A 15,132-nucleotide genomic window follows, 5' to 3' on the forward strand; every position below is an offset into this window, starting at 1 on the left:
ACGTTGTCAAAATTTGGCAAGTGATTGGTCAGCTTACAGTGTTCTGCAAGTGCCGTTTTTTGGGTATTATTTTGGTTCCTTAATTTTATATCCGATTTATGTGCCGATAATCTAGTCTTCAATTTGTTTTTGGTTGTTCCCACATATCTTTTACCACAACTTTCATTCACTTTTCCATCACATTCAATACTGTATATTACATTATGTCTTTCAAGACTCGGAATTTTGCTTTTTGTATTGGTAAATAAGCGTTTTAAGGTGTTGTTAGTCCGAATTGCCACTTGGATTTTATCCTTATTGTATAGATCTGAATTTTGAAATCTTTCAGATATTCCTGGAAGATAAACCATTGATTTGTAGATCCTTTCGGGTTTCTCTTTATTCGTGGGGGTGTTATATTGGTTTATTAGCTTTTCTATTAATGGTTTTGGAAAACAGTTTTTGGTCAGAATCTCTCTTATTTTCATCTTATTACTCTCATGAAACTTTTTATCGCTAATATTTAATATTCTGTTTACAAGGTTTTTTCCTGTGTTGATAATCATTTGTTTTGGGTGTTTGCAGTAAAAATTCAATATACGGCCAGATGCCGTTGGCTTTTGATACCAATTTATCTCCAATTTTCTTTCATTTCTTATTACGACCGTGTCCAAATATGGAATGGAACCATTTTTCTCTTCTTCCATAGTAAATTTGATATGACTATCGAAATTATTAAATTTTATCAATGTATCTGTTATTGCGTTTTCTTCTATGATTATAAATAAATCGTCCACATATTTTGTCAGAATCACTGGTTTCGTCAAAAGTTTTTCCATACAGGTGTCAAGTAGTTTCTCCATCACTAAATCAGCTACAATCGGAGAAGCCGGTGAACCCATTGGCAGTCCTTTCTTTTGTTTGTATATCTTGTCTTCGTATTGGAAATAGCGGTTTTCTTTGATGCAGAATTTTAGAATGCTGAAAAATAGGCTCTTTGTCATATTTGTTATTTCTTTAATCTCGTTCCACTTTTCCTCTATAATTTTTAGACCTAAGTCTACCGGTATACTTGGGAAAAGTGATACAACATCAAATGACACCATTCTTTCATTTTCCCTTATCGTCAAATTTTCCAATTTCTTTTTAAATTGTACCGAGTCCTTAACATTATATTATGAGTTTTTGGTCAGATTTTTCAAAATGTTTACTACATATTTGCATAGTCGTATCGATGGTGAGTTAACCGATGAACATATCGGTCGCAAGGGGTAGTTGTCTTTATGGACCTTTGGCAGTCCATATAATCTCGGTGCTGTAGCCACGTCTGTTTTGAGGTTTTTCCTATCTATTGCCGAGATAATGTTATTTTTGTACAACTCTTCTACGAGTTCATTGTTTTTCTTCGACAAATTTGTTGTTGGATCTTTAACTAGCCGTTGATAAGTCATCATGTCTTTTAAAATGTCATTCATTCTCTTTTTATATTCATCTTTATGCATAGCGACCGTCACATTACCCTTGTCTGCATTTAAGATTAGAATGTCTCTATTCTGTTTAAGAAATTTTTGAATTTTTGAATGACATTTTAAAAGACATGATGACTTATCAACGGCTAGTTAAAGATCCAACAACAAATTTGTCGAAGAAAAACAATGAACTCGTAGAAGAGTTGTACAAAAATAACATTATCTCGGCAATAGATAGGAAAAACCTCAAAACAGTCGTGGCTACAGCACCGAGATTATATGGACTGCCAAAGGTCCATAAAGACAACTACCCCTTGCGACCGATATGTTCATCGGTTAACTCACCATCGATACGACTATGCAAATATGTAGTAAACATTTTGAAAAATCTGACCAAAAACTCAAAATATAATGTTAAGGACTCGGTACAATTTAAAAAGAAATTGGAAAATTTGACGATAATGGAAAATGAAAGAATGGTGTCATTTGATGTTGTATCACTTTTCCCAAGTATACCGGTAGACTTAGGTCTAAAAATTATAGAGGAAAAGTGGAACGAGATTAAAGAAAGAGCCTATTTTTCAGCATTCTAAAATTCTGCATCAAAGACAACCGTTATTTCCAATACGAAGACAAGATATACAAACAAAAGAAAGGACTGCCAATGGGTTCACCGGCTTCTCCGATTGTAGCTGATTTAGTGATGGAGAAACTACTTGACACCTGTATGGAAAAACTTTTGACGAAACCAGTGATTCTGACAAAATATGTGGACGATTTATTTATAATCATAGAAGAAAACGCAATAACAGATACATTGATAAAATTTAATAATTTCGATAGTCATATCAAATTTACTATGGAAGAAGAGAAAAATGGTTACATTCCATATTTGGACACGGTCGTAATAAGAAATGAAAGAAAATTGGAGATAAATTGGTATCAAAAGCCAACGGCATCTGGCCGTATATTGAATTTTTACTCCAAACACCCAAAACAAATGATTATCAACACAGGAAAAAACCTTGTAAACAGAATATTAAATATTAGCGATAAAAAGTTTCATGAAAGTAATAAGATGAAAATAAGAGAGATTCTGACCAAAAACTGTTTTCCAAAACCATTAATAGAAAAGCTAATAAACCAATATAACACCCCCACGAATAAAGAGAAACCCGAAAGGATCTACAAATCAATGGTTTATCTTCCAGGAATATCTGAAAGATTTCAAAATTCAGATCTATACAATAAGGATAAAATCCAAGTGGCAACTCGGACTAACAACACCTTAAAACGCTTATTTACCAATACAAAAAGCAAAATTCCGAGTCTTGAAAGACATAATGTAATATACAGTATTGAATGTGATGGAAAAGTGAATGAAAGTTGTGGTAAAAGATATGTGGGAACAACCAAAAACAAATTGAAGACTAGATTATCGGCACATAAATCGGATATAAAATTAAGGAACCAAAATAATACCCAAAAAACGGCACTTGCAGAACACTGTAAGCTGACCAATCACTTGCCAAATTTTGACAACGTACGAGTACTTCAAACCGAAAACAATTACAACAGAAGGTGAACATTAGAGATGCTACATATTAATAACATACAAACAGACAAGAAAATCAACTACAAAAGCGATACAGATAATGCAGCTTACTGTTATCGACATTTTTTTTTTTTCCTTTATTACAACTGAGTTCAAGACTCATCAAGTAATATTACTATATTTACATGAATATTTAGCATATGTTGACATTTGTGGTGAGTAAATAATTCAATAATTATACTCTAAAGAATAAGCGGTATATCTAGGCTAAATCCATTGGCCGTGTTCTTCTTAATCTTCTGATATTTCCTTCCACGTGTTCATTATAGATATTCCTCATATCATTATTTTTATGATAGCGAATTTTTGTGGCATATGTCTGAGCTTGCTTACTTATTTCCTCTGTGACCAACTTTACACCAAGATCTCTGTGGAGATCACTATTGCGTATATACCAAGGAGCTTTTACAATAGATCGCAATATTTGATTTTGTAATTTTTGGAACTTTTGGATGTCGTGTTCTTTTGCACAGCCCCAAAATTGAATACCATATGTCCATATTGGTTTTATTATTTGATTATACACGAGAATTTTATTTGTAATAGATACATTGGATTTTGTTGTGAAAATCCATTTTAGCTGGTTTAATTTCAATTTTATTTCCTGAACTTTTTTCTTGATGTGTTCTTTCCACTGGCTTATGCCGACGACATTGACATCATGGGTCGATCGGTAAAGGAAGTAACTGACACCTTTGCAAAAGTCGAAAGAGAATCTGCTAAAGTTGGTCTGGCAGTAAACGGCGTAAAAACCAAGTTGATGGTATCGACGCGTAATATGTCCATAAACACCGCACCATCTGTGAATGTTGGTACCTATAATTTTGAGGTAGTAAAGGACTTCGTCTACCTCGGCACCGCCATAAACACAACAAATAACATCAGTTGTGAAATACGAAGAAGAATAGTGTTGGCTAACAGATGCTACTTTGGGCTGAGTAAGCAGTTTAGGAATAAAGCCACTTCTCGTCAAACAAAAATAACACTGTACAAAACACTGATACTACCCGTGCTAATGTATGGTTCCGAAGCATGGGTACTTGCTCAAGCAGATAAGGCAGTGCTTTGTGTGTTTGAGAGAAAAATTCTTCGAAAGATCTACGGGCCAATCTGTGTTGACGGCGAATATCGGCGTCGTATGAACATCGAGCTGTATCAACTATACAATGACATCAATATAGTTGAACGAATCGAGATACAACGATTGCGTTGGCTAGGCCATGTTATAAGAATGAGTGATGATGAACCCGCTAAAAAGGCGTATAAATACGGGCCGCATGGAGGTTCTCGCAGATCTGGAAGGCCAAAGCTTCGTTGGAGCGAACAAGTGAAACGAGATATCACAAAGCTACATATCCCAGATTGGGAAAATACAGCAGCAAACAGAGAGGATTGGAGATTTTTTCTTAGTTCGGCTTATGGAACAAATGTTCTGTAAAAAGGCCAGCTAAGTAAGTAAGTAAGTTCTTTCCACTTGATTTTCGCATCTAACGTCATCCCTAGATACTTTGCTGTATTGGCATATGGGATCTTAATGCCATTTATGAACAACGGTGATGGTTGTATGTTGTTTTTGGTTGTGAAGAGCATATGGATGGATTTGCTTTCATTTAATTGAATTCTCCATTTTTTCGTCCAATTGACAACATTCGATAGCGCAATTTTAAGTTTATTAGTTGCAACTTCTTCAGTTTTGCCGCATGATAATATTGCAGTATCATCTGCAAATGTCGCCATATAGGAGTCCGGCGTTATGGGCATATCCCGAGTATATATGAGATAAAGAAGTGGGCCAAGGACACTTCCTTGGGGCACACCAGCTTTTATTGGTTTGAGTAATGAGTACTCAGTTTCAATTTTAACACGGAAGTAGCGATCATTTAAATAAGATTTTAGTATTTCATAAAATTGTAGTGGTAAGTATTTATATAATTTGAATAGAAGGCCTTTGTGCCATACCTTATCGAAAGCTTGGCTCACGTCCAAAAATACTGCGGAGCAGATTTCTTTTTTGTCGATTGCAGTTTCAGCTATGTTAACGATTCTATGAACTTGCTGTATTGTGGTATGTTCCTCTCTGAATCCGAATTGGTGCGATGGGATTAGATTTCTTCTAAAGCATATGTTTTCAACCTTTTGACAAGAAGCTTTTCAAATATTTTTGATAATATTGGGAGCAGCGATATCGGTCGGTAGGATTTCAACTCATTTGGTGGTTTGCCCGGTTTTTCAACAACAATTATCTCAGCTACTTTCCATTGTAATGGTACATACTTGAGCCTAAAGCAAGCATTTATAATATACATGAGTTTTCGAATAGCCTTTTCTGTGAGCTTCTTTAAAATTTTTGCTGTTATTAAGTCATATCCAGGAGATTTCTTATTTGATATATCTTTATATATAACCATTTTCAGTTCCCCAAGTGTTACTTTTTCGATTGTCTCATAGTCAATTTTCGGAGAAATTCCTTCTATTTCATGAATCGATTGCCTAGGCGGTGGGCTGAATATATCTTCAAAGTGTGTAGCAAAAAGCTCTGCTTTTTCTTGATCAGTTTTAATCCAAATTCCACTACTGTTTTTTATTGGCGGTATCTTTGGCTTAACGTGGTTTAAATGCTTTGTGGCTTTCCAAAGACTGTAATTACTTTCTTTAGTAGCTGTTAACTTGCTAAGGTAATCAGTCATTTGACAGTTTTCTGTTTCTTTCATTACGTACTTTAATTGTGAGGTCAGTTGATTAAAAATTCTCTTATTTTCAGGTGTTCTGTTTTTCTGCCAGGTTTTTCTTGCTTTGCGCTTTTTGATATTAGATCTCGTACTGCTTTTGGATAATTTTTGCCTCCGTAATTTCTGTAATTGCTTACTGGCGTGCTTTCCCAACAAGACTCTTGAATTGCTAGGATTAGTTTGTCTACCTCATTATCTATATCTTCCTGTGTTTTCATGGAAAAGTCTAGGTTGATTTTTGGTCGAGCAGGAATCTGAAAAAATCCCATTTAGTTTTATTTGTTGACAATCTTGGTGACAAAGGTTTCTCGAGAATCTTGTCACCAACAGTAAGTATCGACATTTGACGAAGAAGAGATCGTTCAACAACATTAAATCAGTGCAATAACAACACCAGATAATTGTGGTAAAAACTACAATAGCTGATAGATTAATTTGACTGTTTATTATTTTTATACAAATGTAAGAAAAATTGTGTACCTACAAATCTTGTACCTACAAAAAATGTGTATTTATCTAAAGCTGTGATAATAATTATTAGAATATTCAATTATTATGTTTTCTATAGATCACCCCTGAAGATGCAATTTTAAAATTGCGAAATATTGGGAATGTAAATAAAATGCAATGAAAATGAAATTCAAACAATGACCTCATGCTCAAAAAAGTCTTATTATTTTAAAAAAAATCTCAGTTTTTTTTTGCTCTATTTTCAGTTTTTGTAGAGTTCATATTTTAGAGATCTAAAAGGGTTCCCTTAAAACAGGACATTCGATTTTTAATAGTTTTCAGGACCTTTCTGGAAACTCGGCAGATTGGGGTTTACCTCGATCTAGCTGACCGTCTGCCTTCTGGAAACCTTTTCAATATCATATAAAATGTTATAATGGGATTTTTTTAATTGTCTTTAAGTTTTGTATACACTTTATATTTATCTGTTTACTGTTGACATAGATTTCAGCACCTGTTGTCTTCCAGGACTTCAACTAAATGACCAAAGATGAACAGTAGAAAGGTCCAAGGAATTTGTATACCTAACGCTGTTTTGTCCAATTTGCTACGAATATTGAGTATATTCAAAACTCCATAGCACTGTTTTTATTCTCGTGAGTCGGTGGCCTTTCACTCCTGTTGGAAAATACCCATACATTTGCAAGAGACGTAAATATCGTATTACTTTTGAACTTTCTTTCAAAACCGCTTTGAAATGAGCATATTCTTCTTTTACGCTTCTCTTGAAAAAAAAAACATTAAAGATATAAAATTTCCATCTGGGAATCATTCACTACTTGCTATAAAGTTGGAAGTGTTCCAATTTATCCCTCTGAATTGCATTTTATTAAATTTCAAGGAAACCATTAAAAAGTGTTTAAATCCGTATTCTTCTTATACACTGATCTTTCAAAATAATTTTGCGACATGGCTGAGGCTGCTCAGTTTCTTCCACCAGAACAACCTCCAACGGCTGCTTCAACAATGCCCTCGCCAAAGTTTTGTCAAGTCTGTAATGAAGTATTGAACGATGGACAAGTTTGTCTTGTCATAAGTGAATGTTCACACACATTTCACAGATCGTGCATAGAGACGTATTTGTCTACCTCGTCTTCATGTCCTACCTGTAGAAGACCATGTGAGCTCCGAACTGCACATATTGGTCAAAAGCCACCTCAAGGCAGTCACAAACCCCAGAATAAAACAAGAGGTAGAGGAGCTATGTCCAAGGTTCATAATACTAGAAGCTATTCTCGTAACTTATTCGGTCAAGCTCAAAATAATCCACTCAATAAGAGCACTTTTCCTAGGTCTCCCATTTTACAAACCGCAAATCATAATCACAGTATCACAAACGGAATTCAGGTTGATTCATCCCCTTCTCCATCCCCTCGAACAAGAGTTAACAATAACGTTGATTAATGAGATTATTGAATCTACAGTAACTCGACTCCTTCAAAATTGTGGGATTTTACAAACCTTATCCCACCATGACAATAACCAAAATGTACCAATTGGGCTGGTTGGAAAAACTGGTAGCCTAAATTCCAGTATAAACAACAATCATACAAATCAGTCAAGTAATTCCCCGAAATATCCCGGATTATATTCCTTAGCAGAGTAACAAGGGTTCTTCTCTTCATCTTCCAAGAAATTAATCTTCATTTATAAACTCTTCTTCAAGCTCTCACAGCATGAACGCAGAAAGAATTACTTCCATTATAAACAACTGGAATTTGACATTTGAAGGTTCCCCTAATGGTTTAACCATTGAGGAATTCCTTTACAGGGTTAAAACCCTTACTAGGGACTATTTCAATAATGATTTTTCTGTCATATGTAGCAATCTAAATACCCTTTTAACCGGAAAATCCAGTCATTGGTACTGGCGGTACCATAAACAGATCAACCGTAGCACCTGGGAATCGTTTTGCGGAGCTATACTTACTCAGTATATGCTACAGAAATCTTCATTCGATTTGCGTGAGGAAATGAGAAGTAGGAAGCAAAAACCTGGCGAATCCTACGACTCTTTTTATTATGCTCTTTCTTTAATCGCCGATAGGCTTTCAACTCCTAAGTGCGAAGCAGATATGATTGAAATTATAGCTCGCAACTTACGCCCGGAGATCCGACAGGATCTCCTATACGTCCCAATTGTTTCCTTGTCGCATCTGCGAAGATTGGTCCAGATGAGGGAAAATTTCCTCAGCGACGAATATGTCCACAAAAATTTGTCTGCACGTCCAAATTTTGGCAACGTTATGCCTCGCAGATACGTTTCTCCGCTTGAAGGTGACGATTCTGAACATTTCGAACCCGTAGCTTCACCGGTAGTCGATGTTATTCACAAGAACGACCTTCAAAAGTGTTGGAACTGTGATAAAGCTGGCCATCATTGGCATGAATGCCTAGAGGACAGAACAATTTTTGCTATGGCTGTGGTGCCAAAAAGGTTTATAAACTACTATTCACTTATTGTCTGTCCCGAGGCCAATCAAAAAACCAGAAACCCCTGAGCCATCGCAAGGATCCTGCCTAGATGTTGGCTCTCAAACAGATTTCGCCCATAACACCGATTTACATGATCCTACCCCTAATTTGTCCAACTACAAACATAACCTTCCTCCTGACAAAAATCAAGATCCAATTGCTATTTTTAAAATACCTAATCCAGACCTCATTTTTTCTTGTAATACCACCGATGTTCAAGGATCATATGTATATCCTCGATTACCTCTCCACAAAAGGTGGGAAAATTACCTTAAAAAAGAGACGAGATATTCAATGTGTCATCAGTTCGCCATCCACATAAACCTAAGCGGTCAACAGTCCGACTCAGACATTTCTTTAAGATGAAAAAACTTTGTCGAAACATACGTATTTCAACAATTATTTCCAATCCGAAGGATATGCGTTATTACGCCAAAATATCCTTCCTCAACTTTGAAGAGTATGGTCTCCTCGACACGGGTGCCAATATATGTTGTATTGGATGTACTTTATCTCAACACGACTTCTCAAAGTACCCCAATTTCAAATCAGCCAAATGTCATGTTAAGACTGCTGATGGCAATATTCAAAATGTGTTAGGATGGGTTGACGCAAAGGAAACTTTTCGCGGTAAAACCCAAAACCTTAAATTATTCATTATACCGTCAATATCTCAAAATCTTATACTGGGAATTGACTTTTGGAAATCGTTTGATCTTCTCCAAAACCTTATTTGTACATCGGATATTATTGCGTTAAATAATAACGGACCTAGTTCCCCAAATTTGGCAACTGTTGATTTCCCAATAGAAGATTGTAGTAAAAAATGCCAGGATGAAACATTTTTTCCCATTGCTTCCACAAGAAAGACAACAGCTAGAAGCTGTGATCAAATTATTCCCGAATTTTGAAATTCAAGGTCTGGGTAGGACTGAACTAATAAAGCACTTTATAGACGTAGGCGATGCCACGCCTATAAAGCAACGCTATTACCCGGTATCACCCGCCGTAGAAAAACTAATTTTCGGGGAAATAGATAGGATGTTAGAGTTAGGTGTTATTGAGCCATCCACGAGCCCATGGAGTTCACCCATGAGGCTTGTGGTGAAACCTAACAAAGTGAGACTTTGCTTGGATGCCAGAAATCTAAACGCTGTGACAAAAAAAGACGCATATCCGCTCCCAAATATTGAGGGTATTTTGTCTAGGCTTCCCAAAGCAAATATAATGTCCAAATTGGACCTGAAAGACGCATTCTGGTAAATAGGTCTCGACGAACAGTCCAAAGCATTGACGGCATTCACAGTCCCGGGAAGGCCGCTATATCAGTTTATAGTTATGCCTTTCGGGCTATGTAATACCCCACAAACAATGTGTCGCTTGATAGACGAGCTTATTCCGCCAGAATTGCGTCATTCAGTGTTCGGATACTTGGATGACCTTATCATTGTCTCCGATGATTTCCCCTCACATTTGGAAGTACTTATGCGCATTTCAGGACAATTTCGTCAAGCCAATCTCACATTGAACGTATCCAAGAGTAAATTTTGCGTCATAACCGTGAATTACTTGGGGTACATCATTGGCAATGGCGGAATAAAAACCGATCCGGAGAAGATTTCTGCAATCATAAATTGGCCAGTACCACGAAACTTAACACAAGGTCCGGGATTTCTCGACTTAGCCGGCTGGTATAGGCGTTTTTTTTTTTGCAGAACTTCTCATCGGAGACTTTTGCCATTACCGAAGTGCTCTCAACCAAGCGTAAATTTCAATGGACACCAGAAGCTCAAGTTGCCTTTGAGAGAGTCAAATCGCTGCTAACATCAGCTCCAGTCCTTGCAAATCCTGACTTCGCAAAGAAGTTCTATCTTCATTGCGATGCCAGCGATTTCGGGATTGGTGCTGTGTTAGTCCAGCCGGATAAAGATGGCAACGAAAAGCCAATCGCATTTATGAGTAAAAAACTAAATAGTTCGCAGCATAATTACTCAGTTACTGAGAGGGAATGCTTAGCGGCAAAAGAAGCCATTAAGAAATTCCGCTTCTATTTAGAACTACAGGAATTCGAGGTAATCACTGATCACTCCAGTCTCCTGTGGCTAATGAGACAACCAGATTTAAGTGGCAGACTTGCTCGCTGGGTATTTAAGCTCCAGCCCTATAAATTCTCCATTAGTCACAGGAGGGGTAGTGATCACGTGGTACCCGATGCACTGTCCCGAATTCCCGAAAATGCGATTGGTAGCCTTGAAATGTTTCGACCCGGTATAGATTTAGACTCTCCCCACTTTGACACAGACGAAGAATATTTCGATTCAAAGAATCGTGTTCTAAAGAACGAAAATAATTATCCTGATGTCAAGGTGATCGATAAGTTCGTGTTCTATCGTACCGAACACTATTCGGGTGAAGAGTCGCAAGAAGACTCCTAGCTCCGAATCCAAACCACCGCCAATACGCATGATGTCCCCGTTGCTTCTCACGAAAGCATGGCCAAGACCCTAGATATAATTAGACGGACATTTTTCTGGCCTGGAATGGTTCGGGATGTTCGAGACTATATTCGCAATTGTGAGGTCTGTAAGACAACCAAAGCGCCAAATATTGTCTTAAAACCTCCAATGGGCAATTTGATCGAAACATCTCGTCCATTCCAGCGCTTCTACATTGATATATTGGGTCCATACCCTAGAAGCAAATCGGGACATATAGGGTTACTCATAGTTTTGGATCACTTATCCAAATTTCACTGGATTTGCCCTTTACGCAAATTCATTGCCAGTGTAATCCAAGATTATTTGGAGAAACAAATTTTCCACGTCTACGGTGTCCCTGAATATGTAGTAAGTGATAATGGGAGCCAGTTTCGTTCTAATAAACTGAACGCCTTTCTGACATCTCTGGGTATTAAACATACATACACGGCATTATATTCACCTCAAACAAATGCCTCAGAACGGGTGAATCGCTCCCTTATCGCCGGCATTCGCGCATATCTTAAAAACGACCACAAACAGTGGGATGAAAACTTGACCGCTATCAGTTGTGCTTTGCGTAATACTGTCCATTAGTCTATTAAATGTTCTCCCTACCATGCCCTTTATGGGTTTGACATGGTTACTCACGCCTCATCAAATGAATTGATATTAAACGAGCCATGTGTCAATCTCCAAAGAGATGACCAGCTTCAAATAATTCGTCAGAACTTGCAAAAGCATATAAAGGAGGCATATGAGCGAAATCAAGGGACATATAACCTTCGCTCAAGACCCAGAGTATTAAATGTTGGCCAAGTTGTTTTCCGGAGAAACTTTGCTCAGAGCAACTTGGAAAAAAGTTTTAACTCAAAATTGGCGCCGGTGTTCATAAAAGCAAAGGTGAAGGAAAAGCTAGGAAACCACTATTACACCTTGGGAGATGACGATGGAAAACACACGGGAACCTACCACAGTAAGGACATAAGAACTTAATAACGTCCTGTTTTCTGTCTAATTCAGTTCCAAAGTGTCCTGAATTATCAGGTTTGTAGGGGACGTTTAGACGAAAAAAAGGCCGATTAATTAATACGAATTCAGGTACATACGAGCCCTAACCACTATTAATTCGTACATCACGTATTTTTTCACTATTTAACATGAAACTTAATTAACGTCAAATATATGTCTAAAGAGAATAGATTTTCATAAATTTTTGTAGGATTTATTTTTCAGCCACAATTATGAACTGGTTAACTTTTTTCCATCGATTGGAAAATAATTGTGGCCTGTAGAGCGATTTTCGGAAAATTAGTTTTTGGTCAAAGTTCTATGAAAAATAAAAAGCGGCCAGAGAGCACGGGTTATCGTTAACCGATCGTCATAAATTTTTGTAGAGATAATTTTTTAGCCCCAATAATGAACTGCTAAAGTTTTTTCATCGATTGGACAATAATTTCGGCCTTTAGAGAATTTTCGTGAAAATGCACCTTTGACCCCATACAAATTACTATGGAAACAAAGATCGCTCGGTAGATACGGGTTAACGTTAACCAATTTCCGTAAAATTTCATATATAAGGTTTTTGGATCAAATCGAAACAAATTTAGGAGGTAGGAGCTCCAAAATAAAAATATTTTGTTTTTTATGGGTCGCCCTAATATACATACTTTAATAACACATTGTTGAAATATGCTCTGTGTACGAATTAATAGTGGTTAGGGCTCGTATATACTACACCAATGCTTGGGTCATTTCTTAAGGCTACAATATAGACACCCATTGTTTTCTTTCCGAAATTAATTGGTGATTGATTGTCTGGATTTTCTGCAAATGTTATGGTTGGAATACACTTATTTATTGTACCTCGAGTAAAAACATACTCATCATTTCACTCTACCCAAACAACAACAGATTTTACTCACTACTATTTTGCACTAAATATCACTAAATTGCTATTTTATTCATAAAAAGTATTATAATGGTATTTTCTCATCACTTTAATTCTTGGATGTTATAAATTATCACATTATGCAGCACAATCTCACCAGGAGACAACTGATCTTCATTTATTTTGGTTCTGTTCAAAAATTCCACTTCATCTCCGGTTTCAGAATATTTGTTTCTGCGTCCCCAATTCATTGAAATTGACGTCAGCAGAAGAACATAATCTAGAGCCAGATTCTACATATACGGTCTTCCTCAGTATACATAAAACTGATCAGGAACAGCAGCAGCAAACAGATCGTTCTCCATATGCGTAACATTCCCAAATCTGCAGCGTGAAATAAACTTAGGAGAACTTTATAAACTGTCTATTTGCACCAACAGTGACTCCAGTCAATATAAGTATAGATAGAAGTCATTTCATCCCTGGTATGAATTGGAAGCGTTTCCCCTGACCAACAACGCCTTAGAAAATCAAACGATGGTAACATACAATAAGTTAAAGTTACTCACACTTAACTATATACTTTTCTTTCTGGTGAAATTCCATAAATTTGCAAAGGCATAACATCCTCAATATCATAGGTGACACATAAAGCTGAGTTTAAAATTTTGAACATCTAATCGTAATTACAAACTCCCTACAAAAAAAAAACAACAACAAAATTGCTCAATACCCTTAAATCACATTTAATTCTTCAAATTTGAACTTTAAAATTTTATATCACTATGCGAATACCCATTAGAATTAATGAATGAAATCACTAAAATTCAGTCATTCAACCAAACAAAAAAATCTATTAATGTTTAGATAATTTAAAAAAAAATCCTTAAAATTTTAACAAAAAATATAGTTCCATTTAACCATTTTTTCATAAAGAAACAAAAAACGTCATAGACCATTACCATTAAAATTTTAAAATCATAGCATACTCATTCTGTAGGATAACTTCCCATTTCCTATGTATCTACAATCATAATACTCTCTATGACATCACAGTAGAGTAAAACAGTTTGCAAGTTATTGGAATTTCAGGAAGAAAACAAAATCAACTCATTGATCAAAATCATTTAGCTTTACAATCTCCCATTAAAACAGAGAAACACACCCACATACATCGTTCGTGAATGGAGGCCTTCAACATGATGGAGTAAGGGGTAAGCAAAACCAAAAATTCTTCTCTTATCGTACTGATCTTTATTTCATTTTGTTTTGATATTAATATTTGTCTTTGGATAATGGTCACAATGCGAGAGTAGTTGCATCGTTTGGTCGCTTTGGGTACCAAAACCAAATTTTTTTCTGTATATATAAATAACAACAATGCAACTTCTCCTCGTTCATTGAGGACAATCTCTAAATCGTATTTCTTCTTGTAAAATTCCATCGCAATCTGTTCCTTCCATTCCTTTAATTTTTATAAACGTTTAGCATCCATTCATAACAATAAGATTAACCCATTGCGGTTTGTAATGAATAAGTAGTCATTGGGAAGCATTATACTATTATATATTAATGTTTAGAATCAGTTTGATTCAGAAAAATATAGATATGTCATTAAATATATATAAATTGGATAACCTAAAAAAATAATAACAATAATTGAAATGAAAAATAGGTTTATGCAATGTTATACTATATTGTTATATTTCTCAGTATATGTTTTATAATTTATATTAAGCCTCTTTAAATTTATAATATTAATGTCAACTTCTGTTGTTTAATGTTTACTTTTCCATATCTGAATTATGTCTTGAATAAATATATCTATTCAATTATGAATTTCTTATCAACCAAATCATCTTCTTGTGAAATAATGGGTTAGTTGAGCAGGAGTGTATTACATTAGGTGTTGCTTTCCAAATCTGTAAACCAAAATGAATAAACGTCGACTTCCTTCTTATTTCCTTTCAGAGTAACAACACAAGGC

General features: G+C 35.8%; 1 protein-coding gene across 2 annotated transcripts in view; it reads right to left on the reverse strand.

Annotated features, from left to right (window-relative positions):
• Positions 1-15,132, reverse strand: part of LOC141400055 (uncharacterized) — a 207,784-nt gene that overhangs the window by 160,077 nt on the left and 32,575 nt on the right. The window lies entirely within an intron of this gene.

This window comes from Musca autumnalis, unplaced genomic scaffold (genome assembly GCF_047663935.1).
Source record: "Musca autumnalis isolate F117 unplaced genomic scaffold, ASM4766393v1 scaffold_3, whole genome shotgun sequence".
In the NCBI taxonomy this organism is placed as follows: domain Eukaryota; kingdom Metazoa; phylum Arthropoda; class Insecta; order Diptera; family Muscidae; genus Musca; species Musca autumnalis.